The sequence below is a fragment of the Aythya ferina genome (genome assembly GCF_964211825.1).
Source record: "Aythya ferina genome assembly, chromosome: 16".
Classification (NCBI taxonomy): Eukaryota; Metazoa; Chordata; class Aves; order Anseriformes; family Anatidae; genus Aythya; species Aythya ferina.
Window position 1 is genome coordinate 14,706,766 of NC_140315.1, and position 19,401 is coordinate 14,726,166.

A 19,401-nucleotide genomic window follows, 5' to 3' on the forward strand; every position below is an offset into this window, starting at 1 on the left:
CCCCTAATGTAATGTTACTAGATAATGAGATACGAGTTCATTTGAAATACAAATGTACTGAAAATCACAGATATGAGGATAAACCCTTAAAGGCTGAAAGAGCACATCATCATTGCTTTAAGCACCAGATGACTTTCTCTTACACATCTCTCTAGTGAGGGATCCTCTTTGAGACGCCAGAGCTGCTGCCTGGGTGTACACAAGACTCCCAGAGGTGCAAGTGGCACTTCTCGAAGCAGCTGCTTGCCTTTACAGGATGCCTCTTCTGGAGATTTCCATATCTCACGATAATCTGGCTGAGTTTTAAACAGAAACTTAGCTGAAAAGAGGCTTCTCACTGTGTTTCACAATACCTGGCACTGACTGCTTCAACAGTGAGCACAAACACCCTAAGAAAAACACAAGTTCAGCCATAATTTCCTGTCTTTCTGTTTCTGCTTTTCGGGGTTATGCATACCATTACCTAGAGCTTAGCAGTGTTGTGAACGACGCTAACCAAGTGTAATGATTTAGGGAATTCTGCTCACTTTAGAAATTTTTCTCCCCCAAGAAGTTTTTCCAGTTATTTTACAGACACCAGAAGGAAAAACGTTTTACCTGGACAGCAGCAGAGTGAGCTGTCTTTGGGTTCACACCATCGAATGCAGAAGGCATTTGTTGGGCAGCTCTTGAAGTGTGCATGCCACCAGATTTAATCAGGGGAACTCAACTTTGTGTCCTGTTTTGCAAGAGGTATATTCCCCAGCAGGCCTGGGCACACTTCCAGAGAAAACTCGTCACTGCTGTGGAGCAAAAGGGAGAGGCCAAATGCTTTAATGGTGGAAATATCCCTACACTGCTTCTGTGCTGCCTGGTGACCAGACCTGGTCCTGTGGAGACAGGACCACAGCCTGTGCTCAGGCATTTACAGAATGTGGGGCACTGCAATGGAGCACCAGCACTGCTTTCAGCATCATGTGCTTGGCAGCAGCACAGGCAAAGCCCCTTGGTGAGTCTTCTAGAAACTCCAGAAGATCCTCCATAGCTGTCAAAAGTCGTAATAAGTTCTTGGGTTTTTTTTTCTTTTATTAGACAGACAACTTTGATTTGGAAGTTTGATTAGGAGACAGACTTATTTGGAAAGCCCTTTGTATTCTATAAATGATGCTAATGTTAAACCAACACAGCCAGATAAGATACCAACAGCCAAGGCAGAGAAGAGACAGATTCTGTTATCTTTGCTCAGATAAACTAGCACTTCTGTAAAAATAGCTCCATGGAAGCTGACAGCTATTGAATGAGAAAAAGATCAGCATTAAAATAATACCCAAATAATATGAGAATCAGTCTTTTTATAATAACAAAAATAAATGTCAAGAGTGATAATGATCAATACCAATAATGAGCAAAGCATGCTTCTTTTTAATGGAAAAACATATGCTCTCTCTTTCTCTCTTTTTTTTTTCTTTTTTTTTTTCCTGGACATTATGAATATAGCTGGTTTTGCCTGGGGAGGCAGAAAAGGTTTCACTCCACTAGTAACGCCTTCATTTTTCTGCTGACCCCTTGGATCATTTAATTGGGCTCCTTTTAAAGCCAGTATGTAGGTAAACTGCATGCATAATTAGCCAGCTGGGTTCCCTGCCAAGAGCATGTCATTTAGTATCTGTGAGTGCCAGCAGGGTCAGCGCATGACACATGGTGCATTTTTGAAAAGCAAACAACCTTAAGGTCTTGTCCATAAAACACGGAACATGTTTCAGGGCTGTATCAACCTCTTTTAGCAGTTTCTCATGCATGACCAGAGGTGTGGATTTTATGTGCAGCTCATAAAGAAAACTCTCCAATTTGCACACCACAAGCACTAGCAGGTGATGGCTTAGAGTAGCAGAGGAGGTGAAAAAAGTTTGGCAAAGACATTAAACTGCATGTGCACATAAAGAATACACTTTTCCATTTAGTGCAGGCATCGGTTGCTATGTGATGCCTTAAGGAGCTAAGCAGCAGGTTTGAAATCTGGTCAGAAGTAATGGCTTAATCTCCCAGCAGGACAGGCTCAGCCCTTTAAGAAGTCAAATTTTAGCAATCTACTTGTCAATGCATTTCAATTTGCATGAAATGCTCTAACAGGATGTACCCTTCATTTTCAGTGCAAAAGAGGTGCTTGGTACAGTCACCAGAGAGTTAATGGTGCCCCGGACATGTGGTCACTGGCACTAGATCCTGGGAGGATTCTGTAGAAGGGTGTGTGTAAACGAACTCCAGGCATCTTTGAAGCCACTTGAAAAGTACTTGTAGTAACAGAGCTGCACGTGTTTCTGCCTTTCCTGGAAATTATCAGTCACAATAAGGTCTGCAGCAATGAGACACAGAATGAGATTTTTCCGGACCTGTTGAATACAGAGGCCATTTCCTGACCATAGTAATTTAATGCATCATTGTTATGCTCTCACTTCTATCACGTCGCTCTTACTCCAAATTTCTGTCTTGCCTTTAATGAATTTCCATCTGAAATCCATCTGAGACTTGTATATGTGATGTGTACTTGCCTGTATTAGTGAGGAGGCAGCAGACATCATTACCTCTGCTCTTCCCCTGGCCAGCCATGACTTTGCCATCGGAGAGCTGTCTGCTCCTTTGAGGCCATGTTGCCAAGTACAGTGTTGTCAAATAAACCCTAATTCTGATGAGAAGGACTCTCACGCTTCATGTGGGGAACAAGAACACAGAAAGCACTCATAAACCCAATTGTTGGTGATATTCACATCCCAGTTGTGACAGACCCAAAGCAAAGCCCCATGTGTGGATCCCAGACCAGAAGCCCAGGCAGTTTGGTACTCATTGAGCACTCGGACAGTACCCCTCACTGCCTCACAACCAGCTCTGTACAAACACACAGCAAATGTCCATGGATTATCAATAAATGACAGGCAGAAAAGAAGCAGGGAACATTTAAGGGATGTAAGTACCCCATGATGCCCGTGCCACCTCTCACAACTGACACTTACCAGCCACACATACCAGACACATACCAGCCACTGCTTTTATTTGCTGAGGTATGGGCAAACTTGCAGGTTCAGAACACAAAGAACTGCCAGATCTGCTAAATCTCAAATGGATAGTTCTTCCTATTTCCTAACATTTGAATCCTTTAGTTTCATGTTTATGTTTTTTCTCCACGAGTAGGGAAGCTTGTAACTCAGCTATGGGCTTGCTTATGTAAGGTACATGGTAATGTTGACAAATTCATTCAGCTCCAGAAGCTGGAGGTTATGAAAAACACTGGTACTGGGAAACTCTCGATAGCCATAACATTTGATGTTTTGAGCAATGGAGCTGAGCAATGGAGTTTCTACCACTTTCAGTGGAGACTGCTCCACAACAGATTCCTGTATACTCATGGCTCTGTTATTCAGCACTTTTGTATTTTTACTACAAAACAACTCCCGTCGTATCATTTTTGACAAGCCACAGAGAGGAAAGCCAAAGTGTAGAGGTTTCTCAGTTCTCCATACCACTTAAGGTTATGAGATTAATACATTTATGTGGTCCACTTAAGGTTATCACAAGATTGTCTTCAGGAAATGAAAGGGGCCACTTTTTCCACATTTGAAGCACATACTAATAATTAAAAATAAATAAATAAATAAATAAATCACCTCTGCAATCTTTTTGTTTAACGAAGAAGACATTGTTTGGAAGATAGAAAATAAATTAATTTTCTACTATGACCTCATTAAAATTGGATTTAAGTTCCAACCCAAAAGAATTTTAGAACAACACTAATCTCTTGCCCCTGAATCTCCATCTATTGAAGCCGGTCTATTTATTAATTTTGCTGCCAGAAAGCATATTTTGACTGGCCTGTGAGCTGAGCAGACAGTCTCTCCCCAGAAGCTTACACATGAGGGCCATTTCCTTATTCACTTCTTCTCAGCAAAGAGGGTGTTTCCAACCATATCATTTTTAATCAAAGCACTCTTGACTCAGACACAATTGTTCCCTTTGATGGACAGATGGGGATTTGATCCCAACCCAAGAAAACAAAAAAAGCAGAAAGGATAGTGCCTCTCTTATCTGCAACAAATGAACAAGATTAGCCACAACCTGTTTTCTTCTCACCATACAACAAATCCAGTGTGTGCTCTCAGCACAGCCATAGATTCTCATCTTGTAATTTTTAATACAAGACATATACAGCCTGAGGGAACAAATTACTCTTCTGTATTCAACATGCTTCAGTGCCTTCAGAGGACTGTGCTTGAGAAATACACTTACTTTGCTTGGCAGAAAAAGCCTTTGAAAACAAAGGAGAGGGCTCTCTGCTATGAAAGTCGAGTTCATCCCAAAAGCAACAAAAGAAAGCAGTTTGGGAAGTTGGACATGCTTTGGGGGAAAATTGTCCAGACTCAAGTTTACGTTCAAAGTGGCACTGTACATCAAATTATTTTTTGGTAGCATCCCAAAGCATTACTGTATTTAAAAAGTTGGAAATCTGCAGGACCCTGTATCCTGCACATGCAATTTGCTGTTGGGGACCTGGAGCTGAGCAGTGAGGACAGTGGAGCCTTTCTATTCCCTCTACCGCCATCGGTCAGTCTGCTGCTAGAATCTCAGTTCTTCAGGACAGGCACTGCTTTCTCATGTGGAGGTACAGGAAAATGGGATCTCAAATGTTACTGAAATAAAAATACCAGTCAGAGATGAAAAACTTGTGGGCTCTATAAATAAGACAGAGGGGGTTTGCTGTCTGATACCTTTCTGCAGCTGTCAACGGCATGTCTACTAAATCATAATAGGGTAGGCCTTCACGCCACCACAAAATAGTGACATTAATTTAAAAAAAATGAAATTTTTAAAGTTATGAAGTTTGAGAGATTTGAGAGCTTTTTTTTAATTCAGCACATGGGGGTTTTGAGCCTATGAAAGCAGGAAAACCCAGAAACTTATTCTACCATTAAAATCAACAAAAACAAACAAACAGAGACAAACAGTAAGTTTGCTTTTACAAAGCTAGAAAGCGGGGCTCTTTTTATAGTGGATATTTGAAAAAACAAATCAAATGTTCCATTTGACTTCACTTTTCCCCAAACTTTTGCTCCGTAAAAATCTCCATTGGACTGCAAACGCCAATCACAGAAAATATTTCTATTTCTTTGACTGCAGTACTGCACTTACCAGCCTGTAGTGCTTCTACTTTTTCTTTTTTGCATAAAGCACTCTTCATTATTAAAGGAATCTGTAATACTCAATTCTCTCTTTTTTTTTTTTTTTTTTTTTGGGGGGGGGGGAGGGTGGGGAATGAAGGTACAAAGACAGCCCATTTCTTTTTCTTTTCCAGAAATGTTTTCAAACATGGTATAACTCTAATTCCATTTTAGTTCAAATGAAAATATCAAAATACAGCTACTTCACACTGCATCCTTTCAGAACATTGTTTCAAGTTTTAGCAACTGAACATTTTTGTTTTGCAGCTCTGATGGCAGAGCAGGAGGGTTTCCAATTTCTTAACTTTCTCCCTCAACAAAAAAACAATGAGACTTGTAAAAAGGATGAAAAGAAAAAGAAAAAATGTAAATAGAGACTGTATTTTTTTCAGTTTACAAGTAACAGAAACATGGAACTTCCAGTATAGAAACCCCAGTTAAGGTATTCTGTCCTCTTTCCATACAGCAGTTGGTGTATTTGTTTGCCAAGCTAAGTATACAAAAATGTATACAGACATTAAATGTAATTTTAGCATTCGTACAGTTGCATAGGTAACAACAATACTTTTGTTTGTTAGCTTGTGGACATACTTAGAGAAGTGCAATGTTTTGCAGTTCTGAAAATCTAAATTCACTTACAAATTCTACCAACTATCTTCCTTACCAACAGTTGTCAGAACAAAGAAAAAACATATGCAAAAGTTTACCTATACAGTGCCTATGTCCACAGACTCAAATAAAATACAACAAAATTAAATTAAATTAAATTAAATACAATATATATGGTCCCTGCTATGAATTTGACTTTGTCTGTAACTAAATTCCCCTGATATTTCAGTTTTATGGTGGTGTGATGTAGTGGTAAAGCGGGACCATACTGATGATCTAAGTCAGAAAAACCAGCATGTTTTTCATTTCAGAAGAAAAAAAAAAAAAAAAAAAGTTTGCAAGAGAAAGTTTGCCAGTTTCAGCACTTCCTGGCCGCCAAGAACATTTACTGAAAATCAATGGTCTGTCCAAAATCTAATGTGAGCAGGAGTCATAGTGCAGCTGTTAAGAATCTATACTGTTTCCTAGGCAAAGTTTCTAAGCCCTTTCAGTCCTTTAGAATAATAAAAATGATTAATGGCCTTGAACACTGTGAACCAAGTGTTTTGAAGTGTAACCTGCTACTTGTAATGTACTCAGTATTTCTGGTCTGCATTGCACTTGAATACAAGGCCTCTGGAAATTGATGCTAAAATGGGCAATGTTTGAAATGAATGAGGAAGGGTTCACGAAGTCTGAATGCAAAATCAGTTTTGCCCAAATCAAGACATTATTTTCCATCAGCTCATAAAGACAAAAAATAAGTGTAAATACATATAAACAGATAACATTTTCTATAAACACATTCTAAGAGAGCAATGCTGATACCACACAACATTTTTTCAGCAAAATGATCCATCTCACTCAGTGCAAGCATCTGACATAAAGAAACCTCAATATGTTTTAGAGAAACATAAAGAGTTGGGGCTTCTCAGAGATTTTACGCAGCAAACAGAGATTTGGAAGCTTGAGGGAACAAATTCTTCCACCTGGGCCTTCTCATATGGACTTGATGATCTTTGTAGGTCCCTTCAAAAAGAATTACCCTACATTGTTGTACCTTTAATGTAGAATTCCAGCAATAAGTGTAAGCCTTAAAGCCAGTTCGATTGATGTCAAGATTTAGTAGATTCACCCGAATCATAAAAAACACAGATAAATGTTGGTGACCAGATAGCAGGTACTTGCAGTGTACAGTTGCATAGGTTATTGCGGGACATTTCTTTGGTTTGCACAAAGCTGGTCTCCAGCTGCCACATGCCTGGTCCCTGGCTCTGCTCACGCTGAGGCTGCAGTTGCACAACCACCTTCTTCTGAGAATTTGGACTCAAGCCTAAGTTGTCAGTTAGCTCCCATTTACCTTGACTTGTTTGCTCATGCCCTGTACCAAACTCAAGCAAACAAACTGACAAAGTTGGAACTCACCTATTTCTAAATATTGTCACGGCCCTGAATTTACCAAGAGGCCTTAATTCCCTCGACCAGTCTCACCTGGGACCCCACCTCCTGCCCACGGCCCACGAGCTCTAGTTAAGTTCAGCACCAGGACACTTACCCCTGCCTGAGCTGTAGGTGTTTCTGTGAGCAGCTCTGACTCCTGGATAGACCTTCACCCTATGCTGTAGGCAGCTCATCTTGTTTTCTCTCTGGCCTCTTCTTGTTTTGCTCCTAGTAGGGCTCCCTGGATGGACCCAGGCCCAAGTTCATCACTCTTTGTACCTGGGGTCTCAATGGACTCCATTACCAGCATCCATCGCTGCCTGTGTTGGGGTCACACTTGGATGCGGGGTCACCTTCCCTTAGGAAGCTGTTGGCACCTGCTGCTCCCTGAAGAATATAGAACTTTGTGACAATCTGGGGGAGGAAGTGGAAAGCCAGCAAAAAAACACAAAGGAATAAGAGAAAGCTTGACCACTGGACTGAATCTCCACTGCTGCTTTGGCATCCCTGCTGCCACTATTTCTCCATCTGATTGTTGGGTGTAATAGAAGCTGAAAAAAGCATTACAAGGAACACTTAATTAACATTTACAGAGAGGTAATGTGCTAAGTTCTCTTATGAAACTTTTTAGTCTAAACTTACAGGCCTTACATGTGATATAATTTTGGGGACAGCAGATTGTATTCATTATATATTTTAAATGGTATAAACAAGGCAGTAGAAGTACTCAAATTGCCACAAGCCAGATGGAGATCTTATCATACTACCTCCCACAACTTAGAGCAACTTCTTGAAAGCCCCAAGTTATTCTGCTTCTAACGCAGCAGATGAGCAAATCTCCTGGGTGAATGCTGGGCTGTGTCACGTGCAACAGACACTTCTGTCCCCTCCCTTTGCTAAAGAAAGAGTAAAAAGTGCAGCCTCTTGTCTGGGCACCCACTGCTCAATTGTACAGTGGTGAGAGAAAGGTGCATGCAAGCTTAAAGTAAAAATTAAATCACGAGAAGTCACATTTTTGGAGCATAAGGGAACACTTTAGTCAAATTATCTTATTGAGCACAGAATGAAAAGGAAACATTTTACCGGAGTTAGTTTTTAAAAGAATTATCCTAGGTAAATTGATCTGCAGAGAATTGTTCCCAAAACTATAAATCATATTAATTTACTTGCTTTATACTTCCAAAGGGTGACCAATGAGTTATTGGATGGGTGCACTGAGCGCTTAGTCTCACAGGCTGAGGATGTGACTTATTCCTGCCTTTAATATGGATTAGCAAGATTCAAATGATCTCAATCACAGTAAGTGAACTATTGTTTCAAAAACAAAACAAAACAAAAACAAACAAACAAACAAACAAAACAGACTATTGGTGATTTCCTAGAACTATCTAATTAGATCTGAGTTTCTTAAATTTCACTATATTTACGTGGTAGTTAGAAAACAGTATTCCTTCTTTTAACTTGGGGTAGATCTTCACAGCTTGCAGTCACCTGTATTCATTAAATATAGTTCAAGTTGCACACCAAAAGCATGTTTCCTTTGGTGCTTTCCAGTTCTTCAGAATATAACATTCTGCCTTTTCATTAGTTTGTAAAACAAATTTGAAAGTCCAACCAATCCTAACAGTGGGGAAAATAGCAAATGCACCTACTGTATTCTTAGTTTGTTTAAAAAGATTTAATCATCATATTTTGGAGCATTTTTTCAATACCGATTTTTTTAATTAGGAAGTTTTCAGACAACTAAATTGTCTCTTCTGAACAGAGCAATGAGTTTGGCAGAATTGACTCATGGTCATTCTACCTGACAGCATTCCCTTTTGTGGGAATGTAACCCTTACTGTGAAAATGTTGTACTAAGCAAGCCTTAGTTCCGCTCGTAAATCAGTTCGATGAAAGGTTTGAAAGCCTGTTTCTATGCTGTAGTTAAATTACATTGAAAGTACAGCTGAATTTGTCCCTCATTTTTCCATCAAGTACAATGTGACTTAGAAGTTAGCTAAGACATGAGTAGAGTTTAGAAAGCCAGATGAGATTTCTTGAACAAAAGTAGGTAGAATTTAGGTAAACATTCTCCAAGTTTAAAATAACAAATTGAAGCATTTGTCTTTGATTATCAGCTTGAATGTACATAATAATAAGGCTTTATTCCCACCAGACAGGCACATTAAAAAAGTTCCAGAGTGCTTGTATTCAGAGTTCTAAAATCAAACTCCTCCTTGCAGTGAAAATCAGATGTCAAGTTGGAAGCAGGATGGCTTTTGATTCATGTGTGAATGAAGTTCCCAAACACTTGGCAATTCTAACTGTCAGATTAAATGGAAAACTTGTAGAAAACTACTCACCCGCTCTGTACCAGTGGTGCTGCTGTCACAGCAACAGCTGAGGGACTTTGACACTTTTTGGTAGCCAGTACCTAATTTGGAGCCCTCGCAACATTTAGCTGGTTTAGGCTTACTGTAACATCAACTACCTGCGGGCAGATGCAACATTATGTGGGTCAGAGGCAACTCCAGTGATGTCCCTGAATTACATTTTGCTTCATGCATGCTGCTCTAGTCATAAAGAAACAGCCAAGAATCTGAGTAGGTTTGCCAGTCTGTGGAATTCACAAGTCCTCCCTAAGGAGGAAGCTGATATCTACAAAATATTACACTTGAAGTGCAAAAAAAAAAAAAAAAAAAACCAACAACAAACAAACAAACAACCCATGAGAAAACTGCACAAATGCCTTCCATTTTTATTCTCAGTGCACTCACAGCCATATAAATGGACCATGAGTCTTCCTTTTGGACCACAAACACATCCTATTTTCAAAGGGAACATTCTTTTATTAAAAATTAATACAAGTTTTCTTAATCCGACTTGTAATGCACATACTGATTAGAGTTGTAAACTGACAATTTTCCGGCTCTGCTCTAGCACCAAAACCCATACTTTTCTACCTCCTCTCCCAATGGATCAGTGTCCAAACTCTGAGTGATTTTGTATTACTGGTAATTCAAATAACACATCAAATCTTTAAAATATTACTCTAGCTCTGTCCCAGGTCAGGTTTTCAAGTTTCTACTGCAGACCATAATTCCTTCCACCAGCAAAGCCACAGCCTTTTCCCCATTGAGAACAGGGTTGGTAACCGCATGTGCAGCAGTGAGTCAGCAGGAAGCCAGCAGGATTTGCATATAATGCTCCATCACAAGCTAGGAAGGCAGCACAACAAGAATTTCACTCTCCCATTGCTATTTAAAGAGCTCTTACACTCATGGAGAAAACAATCAAAATGTTCCCAGAACTTTTCCATTTCAATACCTTTCCAAGCAAACTTATTGTTAGGCACTTGTAGCCAGAGGTGTTGTTCTTATTCCTGTTCTCAGAAATGGGTGTCCACAGTAAAGAACCACCCTGCAACATATAATTTTTTTTCTCAATGGGTGTGCTATCTGTGAAATTTCATTGTCTGCATAGTACACATCATTTTTCTGCTAAAGCAGAAGGAAGCAGGAAGGATGGAGTAGAGATCTTTTGTTTCTACAGGAGAAATTCCAAGCAAAATAGTGGGAGGGTTTAGAAAAAAAAAGAAAAAAATCTTTTTCTTTTTCTTTTTTTTTTTTTTTTCATTTCAAGCCAGTAATGGAAATTGATTAATGAAGCCCATCTGTACCTGGTACAAAGGGCCAAATCTTCAGCTAATATAAAATAGCAAGCTTCCACTTTTAAAACCCAGAAAGAGGAAGGGGACATAAAACTAAAAAACAAACAGGCGCATTTGATCATTTAGTGGTGAAAAGATCAGGCACTCCTCAGTTGCAGGGTTTTATTTTTGTGCATTGTGTCAACGATTGGAAACCATATGTTTTAAGACCAGCTTCAATAGTATCAGTAGCTACAGTCCTCCTCTCAGATTACTTTTTACTGCCTGCCTAATTTTGAGCTTTAATAGCTAACATGCACTTTGTTTATCAGTTACAAATGTTCTGAATGTTGATGAAGTAGATCAGACAGCACATATTGGTTCATCATCAGTACTAAAGACCCAACTAACAACTTGTTTAACATCGTGGCCTGCAACTTTGCAAGTAAGGGTTTCTTAGGAATAAGAAAACCAATCTCACAGTCAATAGCTCTGGTTCACAATGCTGAGTGCGAGATGTTAGCACTGGGATCCTTATGCAGCTCTCGTGCATCCCTAGAAGAATCCTTCCTACAAGGTACAGAGTTTGTGGCATCAGAAGTGCAGCCAAGTGGAGCGTCGTTAAGTCTCTTCACATACCACTGCCGTTGAATAGCCAGCCCCATATTAAGTGCTTTATTGCACAGAGGGCAGTCTGGCAGTATTAAAATTAAATATGTTTAAAGTCTTTCCAGGATCAGACCTGTAGTACCTTACAGGATTGAGCACTAATATATGAAATAGCTCTTTTTAAAATTAATTCTGTTTAGCTGTATGACACAGAAGATTCAAAATAGTCTCTAGCTTGCATTATTTATCCTCTAATTACTTGAGGACAGGGTATCTCTCCTCTGTTTTTAAAGCACTGCAAAAAGTAATGATGTTCTAACAATAACATCAGCAGCAATACTGGGTATCTACCAGAAAGGAAGCAACCATTAGCCCTGAGAATGAAATTTCAATGCAATCCACAAAATAATGTGTTAGGAAATTCTTATGGTTGCCAACTTTCGCAATTTTACTGAAAGTCTTCTAAAATTTGAGGGTTTCTCTTCACAAAGCCTGAGCTCTGGCATCATGTTTTCATGTGAGATTCTCAGTTTTAATTTTAGAAGACAAGTAAGTTACTCAGCATTGTGGTTGCAAAGAAGAATTGAAAACATGAACCCTCGGACCAGAGAACAATTAGTAAGAGCTTGAAATGTGTTGCTTTTAAAATCTTACACTTGGTAAAACAACTTTGTGATGCTCAGGGTCTGATCCGAGTGCTTCTGTGCTTGGGGTTAACAATGTCCAGCACTCCAATAAGCCTTGGTACCTCTGTTTGAGGGCCTCTCGCCTAGGTTCGCACCAGAGAGTGGCACAAGATCTTAATTGTCAGAGAAGCTGCTAAAATAAAATATTGGCCCATTTCTCATTTGTACTGCTGTAATTATGTTCATTTCAGCTATGAGGTGGACAGCAGAAACTGGAAATATTTGAAGGAAAATGTGTTTTCTGTAGTACCTACGCTTGGGGATGTAGCTCCTTGCCTCCTCAGAGGAAAGGCAGAGGTGGGCTGTGGGCTCTCTTGCACTACAGGCACAGCAGTCCACATCTTGTAGACACAGAAAGCAGCTTTCCCTGGCAGAAAGCAGCTTCCTGACCTGTTGCCTTCCCCTAAAGGAAGGATAAGGGCTCACTGCTGGGGTTCCTGGAATGTCCAAGAAGGACCATTAGCTCCTCAGTCTGTCCAGGACACTGACACCCAGCCAGGTGACTGGGAGCATTTCCATTTGGTGAATACCTGAGCTTTCTCCAGTTTCCCTTTATTCTTTCATTTTGTCATACATGGGAATAAGCACAGAGAGTACCCCAATCCATAATCCCATCTGTGGCGCAGAAACCACCTCGTTTCCCCACCTTTCTAAGTTGCTTTTTAAGATCTACAGGTATTTTGCTGGTTACTAACAATGACGAAAATACTTAAAATTCCTAATTGAAAAAATATCCTTTATCTTCCTCTTTGCACCCTTTTTCCAGTGAGCCCTTATCTGCTTTTCTAAATATTGCATACAATGTTTTCAGTAAATAGAAAGAATATTGGAGTAGACAAACAATGTTTGCCCACCAGCTCAGGAAGGTGTTTCTGGCACCAATTCACAAGTTGCAGAAATTACTTATGCTGAAAAGGACAAGGAGTGTCTTTTTGTGTGCAGGGTGCTGTACAAACAACGAGGTCCTGGTCTCTGACTGGCTTTCTGTGGCATTACCACAAACAATACTAATTCTTAAATACCTGCCTGGCTTTAAGCACTTAAGTAAATAATTGTATTGATTCTTGTAGGACTATTCACATGCATAAAACTTAAGCATATATTTAAATATGTTGTGAAATCAGGGGTTGAGTGAATTTTGCATGCAAGGCATTTCTAGATGATTAGTATATATGAATTTACTTGTTTAGACCAGCTTCAAAAGCAGCTAATGTGGCAATCCGTTTTCTGGGCAGGGTGGGCAGAATTGGGGAGAAAGGAAAGGATTTTTTTTTCAAGACAGATCTTGAGAGACCTAAAGGCTTATTTGTCCTTCACAGACTCCTCACCAGAACCGAGATTACAAGAAAAAAGGCAGCGAAGAAGTCCCCCAAAGCAGCGATCTCTCCGAGTTTCATGTGAGAGCGGTGTAAACTCAGAACTGCAGATAATCCATGGGGAAATCACGGGGTTAGTGCTGAGAACTGATGGGGAATAACAACTGAAAGAGCTTTGGTTTTTCTAGGCCGGCAGGAGGTAGCTCATGCTAGGACGCTTGCCAGCTCCGAACTGATGCTGGGAGCTTTGTCTCCTTTGGATTGTAGGAACACACTTTGCAGTCAAACTGATCTGAGAGATTTTGATAGTAAAAACAGCTGTCTCGTTGCAATGATGTTTTTGTTCCATTGTCAAAATTTTGAGTTAAATCCATGAGTGGGCTGCAGCTTGTTCAAACCCTGAACTCAACACCCTTTGTGCTCCTTTGGCTTTTCCACTGCGGTTCATGATATATCCCCTTCCTGAGGAAAGGGCTAGGTGTAATAAAAGCCGTCGGTGCAAGGACTTGCAGGTCTCCTCTGATGCCTCGCCAGTGCTGCAGAGACGGAAGAGGAGAGCTGCAGGCTGCCTCAAATTGGTGAAAAGGGGGGAATAAAGAAGAAGAGCAGGGCGCAGAAAAGAAACACCCCAATGCCGCAGTGGCCAGGCTGCTTCCCCAGCGAGCAGGTATGCCAGTGGGAAGGGGCAGCCATGCAGTACCCGTACTGTGCCGTGTGTGGGGACAAGGCTGTGTGGGCAAGGTGAAGCACACGGAGGTGCACGCGGTGGGAGCCCTCTGGATATGCCCATGGCCACGCTCTGGAATGCACCCGGGTGAGGCTCCCACCACCAAGCAGGAGCAGAAGCCCCCCTCGAGGTGTGGGAGGGTGCCTCTGATTTTGTGCTGCCACAGGAGATGGCAGGGCACTTCCCTTTGGACACAGATCTGGTCTGGTTCCTTTGAGGATGTCAGAGGTAGAAGCAGATTGCATGGGTGGGGGTTGTTGACCCCCTGGAGAGTCAGGAGCTGTGACACCATGTGTCCATGAGTACAGAGGGCTGGCATGCTTGAATGAGACTATTCCTGAGGGTCTGCGGGACCTGCATCCCTGTGGTAGAGCGTGCGTAAGAAAAATAAGCATCCCCCCAGCTCCTTTTAAAATTGCTATTTAAAAATTGTCACTGGAGGTCAGCAACACGAAGACTGCAGTGATTATTTTCCTGGAAGCGAAGAGCCAAGGTAGCATTCAAGCATCCAAGTTTCAAACCACGACCCCCTCTTGAAAACTTCCAGCTACGTGCGGATTGATAGCAGCGACAGAGATAGAACTGGAGGTACGACCGCAAACCCGCAGGCTGGCAGTACCTGCCGCCCTGGGAGAACACAGCGCGGCTCTCCTTAGGGAGCAAGGGGGGGGCGAGGAGGACACGTTCCCCCCAGCCCAAGCAGCGGGGCTGGGCACTCGGGGCAGGGTCGTGCCAGGAGCAGCGGGGGGCTGCCAGCGCGTCCCCGCGCTCCGGCCGGGCCCCGCGGCGTGCGGGAGCCGCGGGAGGCTCCTCCTCCGCCGGGCCGGGCCGTGCCGAGCCGTGCTGTGCCGTGCCGGGCAGCGGGACACCTCCGAGGGCGGCCCCAGGCGTGCGGTAGGTGCGGGGCCAGCATCAGGTCGGTGCGCGGCGAGAAGGGGGTTTAGGGGAGGAAAGGGGTGCAAGGGGAGGTAAGGGAGTGTAAAGGGGGGTAAGAGGGGTGGGGGCACCGCGGGGTGCGGAGCCGCCGCCCCGTTCCGCAGGCATGCGCGCCCGCCCCGCACATGCTCGCTGCGCCCACCGCGGGTGCGCATCCTGCGCTGCGCCTCCGCGCTGCGCCTCCGGTGAGTCGGGGCGGCGGGGGGCGGCCGCTCCGCGCGGCTCCTTACCGGCTTCAGCCCTCCTTCAGCGCCCGCGGAGGGGCTGGGAGGCAAGGGGGGGCTCCGCTAAGCCCGCCTTGGTGGTGCTCGCGGGGCAGGGCGCTGCTTTGCGCGCCCGCGGAGCCCCCGCGGCGCGCCGGGGTCCTGCATGCGCAGCTGCGAGCAGCGCTTATTGCCGGCGTTAATTGGGGCGCAGCGCTAACGCCTGCCTCGGGAGGCTGTTTTGCGAGCTGAGGTGCGCGCTGAAATAAAGTTATTGAATGCTCTTTTGGCTGCTGCGCAAATGGGGAAAATTTCTAGCGCGGCTTGCGCGCTTTCGGGTGAAGTTTTGGGAGCGCTGAGTTGTGCTTGAGCGCCGTGATGAGCCGCTGGAGGAAGTTATTTATGGTCTGCTACCGCTTTTCAGACGTTTCAAATAGTAGTATGTGCTGTTGGATCAGATATTAATTGTTAAAATGCATACGGTTAACCAATAAAGAGTTTATTGGCCTCCATCAAATTTATTAATAGGACTTTTTTTGCAGTGTAGCATCAGATTTGCACATCCCTTAGCGCTGGTAAGGGCAGGGATATTTCATCGTTTCATCTTTCTCGCAGACTTCAGTAATTTGCTGTGAGCTTCCTCCCTCTGCAGTGCTCTCCACAGAGAGTTTTTGCCCCCCAGTATATATAGAAAGCATGTGAAATTTCTGCCTACGTCTGTGTGTTCTGGTCCCTAAATGACAGTATGGATTTAAGCTAATTCTTCTCTACGCTATTAAAAGTAATGTTTCTTAGCACTTTTCCTGCAGTCCACGTTGCATTGTTGTTTGTTACATGTAGCTGCATACAGGATAAGTCATCTCCTTGTCCATTTTGGTTTGAATAAACTGTTTCTGTTCTTGAACAAAGTTAAATTTTTATTTCTGCTTTGGAATTTAAGGCATTGTGTGGCCTCAAATGTTATGCATGCAAATAAGAAAGACTTAAAGTACAGCTACCTTGCAAATAATTAGTGCTTGTAGCTTTAGAAACATCCCAAAACCTTTAAAAAAAATACTTTGAAAATTCACTTAAAATGAGTCTGCAGCAAATAATTTGATTTAATTAGTCTAATTTGCATTTCTTTCCTCCCAAAAAATAATCTTCCAGTGCGATGCAGAGTTAAATTGTAAAGTTATTAAGTCAAACTGTCCAGACAATTCTCATGCCTCTTCTACGTTCCCACCAACAGGTCAAAACATTTGGCTAAATAACAAGTAGTGTACTCTTTTGGTTTGGGGCACATCGTTTTGTTTTGCTTTGCTTTGTTTAGCCCGCTCCCCTTAGCTCATTTTCTTGTGACAGTGCACAAGTACTGTGCAGAGACTTGATTCCCACAACTCGCTAATATTATCACCATTATTTGGCTGAAATGCTTGAAATTGGCTCCGATTTCAAATATCTTGCAACCTTGGCGGTCTTAAATTTCATTAGAAAAGCTTCATTAGGGAGAAATAAAGATGTTGCTGATAATTCTCCCTGCAACAATAAGTCCCACATTCAACATAATGTGTGTAGTTGCACCTTAATTATACAAAAAGATTAAACTCACGTATTCAATATGAAGAACTTGATCTCAGAATATCATTTAAAAATCTCATGAGTTGCTGTGTTGTTGTCCTTCTATTATGTCAGCCATCGGCAGATTTTTTCCTGAAAATTAAATAACTTAACTGTTAATCCTGCAAAAACAAATTGCATCTTTAACTTGGACTGTAAGATGTCCTGCTGAAGCAGTGTGGCTGTATTTGTTTGTCAGTGTGTATGTGTGCATGCTGCTGATAAATAAAATAATTAAAGAAGTTAGTAATTTTCTGCTGTCTTCCTAAGTGTTATTTATGATGTGTAGTAGTAAAACAGCTATTCTGAATTCAGCTATAATTCTCGTCAGTAAGATTTGTTTCTTCTGTGCCAAATTTTGCAGTAACCAGATGGCTTTAAGGTGTCTTCAGCTGGAGAGCAAGCAAGAACAGTGCTGAAGACTAATTATTCCTTGCAGTAAATTTCTTCTGCAATAAATTCACAGGTTGTTAGACTTAATCTGTGGAAATGATTGTTAAGATTACTTGTGCAGTGAAAAATGCTTTTAAATTTTTGTGAAAACTAGCAAAAGTTCTTAGAATGCCAGGAAAATATTTTTGAATTAATTTTGCCTAGCTGGAATAACTTTTATTAGGGATGAATTGTTAAGCAAAGTTGCAAACTCCAATCCTTTTCATAAACCATGGAACTCTGCAATTTTAATGTGATGATTTTAAATACATCCCAGAAATTGAGGGCTTATTTTTTAGACTGAGCAGGGAAAACTTCTACTACCATTTCTGATGGATGGTTACTGTATGCATGTACATTATTCACAGCAGTAATGCTGGACTAACAATCCGGTTCTTTTCATTAGATTTCATGTCATTGTGCTACACAGGACAAAAAATAGTTACACCAAGGAAAAACAAAAAATATGTTCAGAGCTATAAGCAATGACGCATGCAAAAGTACAGCCATTCAGGTTTAGGTGCATTCTCCCTTTCAGTGTATTAATTTAGTATAAGATATGATGTATGTATGTTTTTAAAAGTATAACCACTCAAACCTTTTGGCATAATAATCACTTTGATATGAACAAGGAGAACCGAGCAAATCTTTCTCTTCTTCCCACCCTCCCTTTTCTACTGCAAAGTCAGAGACCATCCTGGTTAGGTTTGTTTTTTAAGAGGTCTCATCAGAAAACAATTGTTCGTGGCAGCCTAATTCTTAAAACAATACTTCATCTTTATTTGCAGATCTTAACTCAAGTAAGGATGTTTAACAAACAACCTGTTTTAATCAGGTGAGGATAAGCCCCTCAATTAGGATGCAAATAATTGTATATCGTGGTTGTGTCATTTGGGGCCTGGGGGTGTTGCCATTTGCAGGTAGATTTGGTGCTACTGAAGTGTTGAAGCAGGAGGGAGGAGAAAACGGGAATAAGGATACAGGACTGCTCAGTTCTCTTGCAAAATATTTGTGATCGCAGCATATAAAACTAGACCAAGTTTCCTTCTTCAGCAAGCTGCTGATTAACAGTTAAAAATGGTGTGAAAGGGAAACTGGATCCAAAGTAGCTGTCTATGTAACTGTTGTCACATAGACAGTTCCAGTGAATGTGTCACAGAGTGAATATTTAATTTAAAATAGTCAAGCTTCTTTTCACCCACTCTTCCTAGCTGGGCTTTAAGTATCTATGTGAATTATTTTTAAAAGTACGTAAAATGAGAGGAAAAAAGTTACATGGGCAAAATCCTTCCCATTTAAAATTGTTTGTCTGCAGCTGCTTAAGTCCTGGCATTAGGAGTCACATACAAACATGTTTATTTAACATCAGTGTTATCTCTTAGATTGTACATGGTTCATTAACATGGAGAGAATACGTTTTGTTTAATAGTGTGTGGGAGCTGCCAGAGGTCAGAAGAGGTTGTTTGCCTGAAGTTGAGATGGCATCTTGGCTTTGCTCTCATTCTGTTTGTCACCTCTGCTGTCTCCAGAAAATACTTCATTAGTGGAATGTTAAGCTATTTTCCCTCGTGTTTATGTGCAGAGGCTCTGCAGAAAGCCAGAAGTATGCTGCAAGGCTGCGGTAAGGTTTATGAGGAATTTTAAGGAAGCTTTGTTGTAATTTGTGAAGGATTGGTTTAGTTGGAGTTCGATTAGGAAAGGTGCTTAGAAAGGGAAGAGCAGTACAGGAAAGGGGAGCCTGGGAAAATGTTGTGATGCCCTCAAAATGTGTGGCTGTAAATTGTGGTATTTTACAGAAACAGGGAGACACAAGGGGTTCAATGTGTTAAGAAATTCAGAATGTTTTGTGTGCTGTTGAAAGAGCGTTTTTGTCACTGTCAGTGCAGTTGGGTCACAGCCGGACTTGAAATGGCTGTAGCTGGTGGTGACGCTGAGCTGAGAACCAAGAGGTGAGCTGGTACCTCTGTCTGCACGGGACAGAGCAGGATTGGGCCCTTTCTGTCTCCTACAAGATTTGCTGGGTGCTGTCCGTTCTTTCTTCTGTTAAC

The 19,401-nt window shown here is 41.7% G+C and overlaps 1 protein-coding gene across 10 annotated transcripts in view; it reads left to right on the top strand.

Moving 5' to 3' along the window:
• Positions 1-14,501: 14,501 nt before the first annotated feature.
• Positions 14,502-19,401, top strand: part of EYA2 (EYA transcriptional coactivator and phosphatase 2) — a 97,725-nt gene continuing 92,825 nt past the window's right edge. For 2 of the 10 annotated variants that reach the window (XM_084537837.1, XM_084537840.1), the window contains exon 1: positions 14,502-14,771. The gene's annotated coding sequence lies outside the window, so the exon portion shown is untranslated. Of the gene's footprint in view, positions 14,772-15,011; positions 15,082-15,219; positions 15,305-18,259; positions 18,274-19,401 lie in introns of those variants that run through there. The other 8 variants (XM_084537830.1, XM_084537832.1, XM_084537838.1 and 5 more) reach the window with 6 other exon arrangements.